Source organism: Chiroxiphia lanceolata, chromosome 5, assembly GCF_009829145.1.
Source record: "Chiroxiphia lanceolata isolate bChiLan1 chromosome 5, bChiLan1.pri, whole genome shotgun sequence".
In the NCBI taxonomy this organism is placed as follows: domain Eukaryota; kingdom Metazoa; phylum Chordata; class Aves; order Passeriformes; family Pipridae; genus Chiroxiphia; species Chiroxiphia lanceolata.
The window spans coordinates 19,037,349-19,044,190 of record NC_045641.1 but is presented as its reverse complement, the minus strand read 5'-3'; positions in this window follow the sequence as shown (position 1 = coordinate 19,044,190).

The window sequence follows — 6,842 nt, the reverse complement described above, 5'->3', positions numbered from 1 at the left end:
AACACTGATGAGAAAAGATAGCTGATCCTAGATTTAGACTAGTATGATTGAGAGTAAAATTTGTTCCAGAGTGTCAAAAGAAAAATGCTCATTAGTGTGCATACAAAAATCATCACAGCAGAAAAATGCCAGCACTTACTGCAATACATCAGCTATTCCCATTAACATAGTAACTAACCATTTCTGGATAGTATGATGCATGGCTGAACAGAATACTGCAAAATGTTAGCTTCCATCCACATGACTAAATTACAGTTCTTCCCTCTCTTTATCCGCCTATCTCTCCTGATGTTTTATTGAATAATTTTAACATGGACAGTGAAAAAATAAAGAAATAAAGGCAAAGTTGTTTTGCATACAATACATGCATACATGAGTTGCACCGATCCTATATATAAATAAATGAAATAAAAATCAGTAACCAAACTGTTGGTTTCAGAGATATTCTCCAAAAGAAGTAACCTCTAACACTGCCCGTTTTTGAGCAGAGTGATTCCAGACCGACTGAAAATCCCAGTCAAAGCACATAGTTTTGCAGTAGACTCATCTGGATAGTTTCTTAGCCAAAACAATTTCAACAAAAAGGCTGGTTCCAGACATACCGTATTAAATAACCTCTGAATTGGCAAAGAGTGATGCATACATTCCATCTGAGAGTCTGCTATGGGTCCGGTCAGTTGAGGTAATGTAAGTTCAGTTTCACAGCTAGAAACTATAACAATATTTTCAGCAAATAATTGTCAAAACAGTCATTTTGTTCATTCAGTGTTGAAGTATATATAAAAATCTGACAAGATAAAGAAAGAGTAATGCACTATTTCAGACTCTTTAAACTTATAGAAACAAAACAGCAGAAAAGTGGGATGAGTGGTTACTGTGAAAGCACAAATAAATGTGAGTGCATAATTTTATTGGCAGACAGAAGTATATGGTCATCATCAAACAAGATCCTGGTTTTTTCCTCAATTATGTCATAGTTCACTGTAATTCCACTTTCTCTGTGGGAGTTACCGACAAGAATTAAAGCAGTCTGCAAACTATAAAATGGGAGAAGTCCTCATCTCCTCAGCCTAAATTAGTTTTTACCTTCTCCTGCCTTTTCCCTCACAAACATGGCACATTTCTTCTTACCTCTAGTTTGAGAGCCATTTCTGCAGACAAAGCAGAGATGGATGGAGAAGTGCAAAGAGGGTTTCTTCCCTGCTGCAGGGTGTGAAGCTGTGGGCAAAACAGGAGCAGAGGGATGGCCATGTCTCCTGGTAGCCCCCTGCACAGGCAGCAGGAGGGAGGGCAGAGGCTGAAAGGCAGGGTTCTGGCCCAACATCCTCTTCCTCTCCCTTCAGCATCCCTCTCTACATATTACTCTTGGCAAATACTCCACAACTCTGTCTTTCCCACCTCCATATTGTAATATTTTAAAATCTTAACCCATCCTGTGATCTGCTACATTCAGTGTGGTCACGAAGTTGGGCTTAATGGTAATGGTACATAAAACTTCTAAAACAAAGGAACTGCTGAAACTTGCAACGCTTACAGTGACTTCCAGTGAATATGTACCAAAGCTTGTGTTAACATCTCCTACCACATATCCCTTTTCCCAGAATGATTCAAGATGAAGATAGTTTAATTAATGGTCTCTTGTATATAAGTTTTCCTGGGTATTTGAAGGAATTAGAAGGCTTGACTACAAATATAATGCAATATCCCATAAGCAAACATGCAAAATTTACCCTGGCAGCCAAGAAAGCAAATCCCATCCTTGGGTGCATTAAACACAGCACAACCAGCTGGTCAAAAGGAGTGATTATCCCATCATATTCAGTGTTGGTGCAGCCTCACTCAGAACCCTGTGTACAGTTTTGGACCCTGCAAGTTAAAAAGGATGTGAAGTCCTTGAATGCATTCAGAGGAGAGTAACAAAGCTTGTGAAAGGGCTGAAAGGAATGCCCTCTGAGGAGCAGCTGGGGAATCTGGACATGGGTAGTCTGGAGAAAGAGACACTGAGGTATGACCTCATTGCTCTCTACAGCTTCCTGAGAAGGGTAAGTGGAGGAGATGCTGATCTCTTCTGCCTGGTATCCATTGATAGGCCGCATGGGAATGGTTCAAAGCTACGTCAGGGAAGGTTTAGGCTGGATATAAGGAAGCGTTTCTTTTCCAGAGGGTGATCAAACACTGGAGCAGGCTTCCTGGAGAAGTGGTCAATGCCCCAAGCCTGTCAGTGTTTGTCATTTGGACAACGCCCTTAACAACACACTTTAATTGTTAGTCAGCCCTGAATTTGTCAGGCAGTTGGACTTATTCTTGGTCCCTTTCAAATGAAATAATCAATTCTGTTCTATTACAGTAGTTCCCATCTACTTTGAATATTTTAACTATAAAATCAGCAGTATAACATTACCCAGAGGGCAATATTGCAACACTACACAATCACACTCATGAATTAAATTATGCTGTAAATATATATGTGTGTGTATATATATATTTAATTTTTAAAGATTAAATCTATAGCCTGCCACTTCCTACATCCACCAGAGAACACATAACACTTTTCCTGCAGTTCACCCAGAAAGAGCTTCAGTTGAACTAGTGACTTTCTTTAATCATCTCTTAAAAAAAAATCTTTATAGAGATTTTTTTAGACAACGTACTAATAGAAAGAATCTCTGCATCGCTGAAGCAAAATTTCACCCGCTTCTTAAAATTCTTGAAGGTGGGTCCAGAGAGGTGCAACCAAAGGGACAGATTGTCTACTTGTCATAAGAATTTTCCCCAGGGTTTGAAGTATGCCCAAAGAATGAAGGAAGAGAATGAGGAAGAGCTCTGGTGCGCAGACTGGCATAGACTTTTTATTCCAAGTGAATCTCAAGGGTAGCAAGTGCAACACACTGATTTGGGTTAATGTAGTTGAGTGAATTCAAACTAGCATAGTTTGCATGGCATAGGTAGCATGTCTACTCATGTGAAAACATGTCCCTGTGCCTCTAGAAGCAGAATCGAGGTCTTCACGCCTTGCCTACTGTGACCCTCACTTCCAAGGTTAATAGGTCATTGCTTCAGCACTGATTTTATTTCTACAAACTATCAAAATCAACTCTTCTTGTTACAAAGTCTTACACAAAAACAAACAAACAAACAAACAAAAAGTCTAGGCCTAACCCAGACAAATCTAGAAGGATTATTGAAAAGATAGAGCAGAAAAAGACACGGTTGTAAATTGCAAGTGATGAATGCTGGTTCTTCAGTGGCTCATGCTTTGTTTATGGTCAAAATCTGAAAAACAAATGTCTACAGCAATTGATATCTGTAATCAAAGTTAAGCTTCCAGAAATGTTAGTGTTTTCAGTTTGGAGGTATATATTTTACTGCTTTTTGCAGATTTAGGATGGCTTCTATGTCTAGAAACCTGTAAATCTTTCAAATGCAAAATGTAACATGGTTCAGTTTATGCACCTCATCTGGTCTGATTTTATTGATATAAAGGATAGTTTCAGCATGTCATAAGTGCCATCCTAATGCCCTTCAGAAATAATACCTGCATCATGATGGTAGATATTAGAAACATTTTGGATGCTTTGGTGTGTACAGAGCCCTTCAGTTCACCATGAAAATGGGGGCGACAAAACCACAGAAATTTAAGTGAAATTTGCACAGGGGAAAAAGAGTCCATAATGGCCTAAACTCATACATGTCATAAAACTTCCATCCTTTCCCGACTGCTGTGTTTTCTTTGTTAAATCGCAAACCAATAGGGACCATCCCTCAACAGATGAATACCTTGACTAGAACATTAGAGATTGATCTCATTATGGACCGTAGATATTAACGTAATACAATTTATGTAAATAAGTATTACTTTTTTTTGCAGCCCTTTATTTAGGAATGTTGCATTAAAAAGTTAATCACTGAATAAATCTACAAGCAATTGTGGAAGCAAAGCAGAGTCTAAGACTTAACTTCCTTTATGGATAATCACCCTTTGTGTTGGTAGATAGAGGTGCAACTTTCTCATTTGCTTTTCCCCTTCACTCTTCTCAGTGAAGTAGCCCAGCTGCTGTGAGAAGCAGCTGCACGGCTGGTGTCCATCATAGTGATTACAGCAGTTTCCTTGTCAGTAGGAGCTACAGACTCACCCCCTTCAGGTTGCAGGGTTTCTAGGACAGTAATCAAACTGGTTGGCTCCCACAAGGATGGTAAATAAATGTTTCTGAATGAAAATAATAATAACTTTTAGGTTTTGCTAGTCCAGCATGTCAGACACACTCTGAACACGCCTGATGGTGTCTCTGAACTTCTTAATCAGAAGGTAGGTGCCAAAATGTACCAACTGTGAAATGCCCAGGTGGGCAGAGGGCAGACTTGGAGCTCCACAGTGGACTGATTTCAGGTGCTTCTAGAGAAGCCACCCAGGTTACTCTCACAGTCTTAGCTCCATCATGCTGTCCTGTTACCAGCCTTGACGCAGTCAGTAACCTGAACCTCAGTGTGGACCCCCACTTTGCTTTTCTTACTGTCAATACACTGTAGGAAAACTAGATCTCAGTTGAGCTGGAATAATTTAAAAGATCCACATGCTAACACAAGCTAATAGTAAGGGCTGTCTGAGTAATGGAAACATTGAGTAAATGCTTGTACAGTGCTTTACCACTTCTCAGTCCATATAAGCCATAAACACCATGTGTCTAGCATACAGTTTTCAGAATAGAGCAATATATTCCCATTGTCCTTGAAAATAGTTGCATTTAAGAGAGTTTTCTTCAACTATCCTTGTGCTGAACTAGATGTCAAGGCTTCTGGCACTCCATCAAACCAGATAATCTATTTCCAAAGTAACAGTTCATTTAGCATTAAAATTGGCACTTAAGGATTGATATAAAATGTAAATTAAATGTAGGATATGAGTAAATGAAGCTACTCTTATACTTCAATTTTTGTATTGGTCCCAAGGTTGATATTTTTATCCAAATCATAAGTACTCTTTCTCCTTTTAAATGTATGGTTTTCAATTTAATTTGTGGCATTACTTTCAAAACAGAGAAACATCACCTTCACTACCAATTCACATGAGAGTAATACGACTATCAATCACAGCGGCTTGGAAAGAGCTAGTAAGATTTCAAAGCTAAGGATAAAGATAAAAGAAATTAAATTAAGTAATGCTAGAATGAAGCAATCAAGATTAAATGTGTTCTCAGCTGTTGGGTTAACCAGTTCTAAGTTTTTATCGAACAAAAGGTTAAAGAAATGAACTCTTAACAGCAATTTACTTCAGTTTAATGTTTTTTTAAGCTCAAGCTCACAGCAGCTGAATTTCTTCTGTCATTAAAAAAAAAAAAAGTGAAACACCTGACAGTATCATGTCTACTTAATGGTTCTCAAGAAGTTAGTTTAACACTCATGATGATCATGTCCAAACAGGGTTTGTGGTTTAATTAGAACCCTAAGAGTTTTGAAAATCCCATACAGTAAGCAAACTTATGGGCTAATGATTTAAAAACTGCTCAAAAATCTTGAGCCTGAATTGAATTAATTATTTCAATGAATTAAATTAGACATAATTAAATTAAACTGAAAATAACAAAAATAATTCTTAAAACATGAAAAAAGTACAAAAAATCTTATCTGCTAAATGCTATCCTGGGAAAAAAAAAAATTCGGTGGATGATGAGTGAATATTCTCAATGAAACTAGTGTAAATTCAAACCACGGTTTTCGTATCTAACAAGAATTTCCAATAGAAATGTGAGAGTACATGGCTCAATTCTTGTAAAAAATGAGCAACATATTTTCCTGGGTAACTGTTAATTGCTTGGATTCCTTCACCCATGAGCACCACCACAGCACTAAAGTTCTTGCTGGTGTGTTTTTGCCCTGCATTGTGAAACCAGAGATGGAGGGTCAGAGAGGGGGACACTTGGGTGATGGGCCTCATGATGAATGTGCCTTGGTGACATCCAGAACAGGCTGTCACCTCCATGCTTTAGGGCTGCAGCAGGGCATCATGGTCAACTCCCCAGCAGGCAACACACAGCCCAGTGATGCCTGATGACCATGGTCTCTCTCCTGCTTCTCAACACATTTGTGTGGGCAGCTAATTCACAGACAGTGGAGCAGGGTTGCCAGTGGTCTGCCAAAAGGGAGAAGAGCAGTGCATAAGTTAAGACTGCCAGTATAAGCCTGGTATTGAAGCCACGTGGTGTGCGCAAGGCTCAAGCACACAGTTTTTCCTGGGATTTTCTTTAATGGTCTCTCTCAAGAAAAGTGAAATAATTAACTGAAACCCATGAGATTTTAGTAGGGCAGCTAAACTGCAGTAAGCTTCAGTGTAGACATTCATCCTAGAATTATGTGCCTTAACCTGATTTCAGGCTTTTGCATATAGAGTGGACAGCTCAAAATTCAAGAGAGGTTCAAAATAATAAGTTGATGTTTCTTTCTTTGCCATCTATGCCAGGCTGGGCCATCCCCATCCATGACTTCTCTTTTCCATCCTCACTGCCAGTCCCCACACTGTCCCATAGGTGGAAGATCTCTAGGTGTTTCTTCACCTGTAGCAGTACTGCTTATCCTGCTCATGCATTGGGCTCTAACATAGAAGATACTGCCTCATCCCCCAAACGTAGTCCCACACGCTGTCCCATCTCAGACTCCAGCTGCAACACCATGAAACAGACAAGAATAGATCAAATTAAAGACATAGCTCTTTGGAAGGGTAAAAAGGAAAAGGTACATGTTTGGCACACATGGGGAGAGGGGAGGAAGAGCAGGCAGCAATTTCACAGTGCCAACTGCACTGACAGGCACCTGAGGTGTTTCTTCTACCACCTCACATCCATATCACA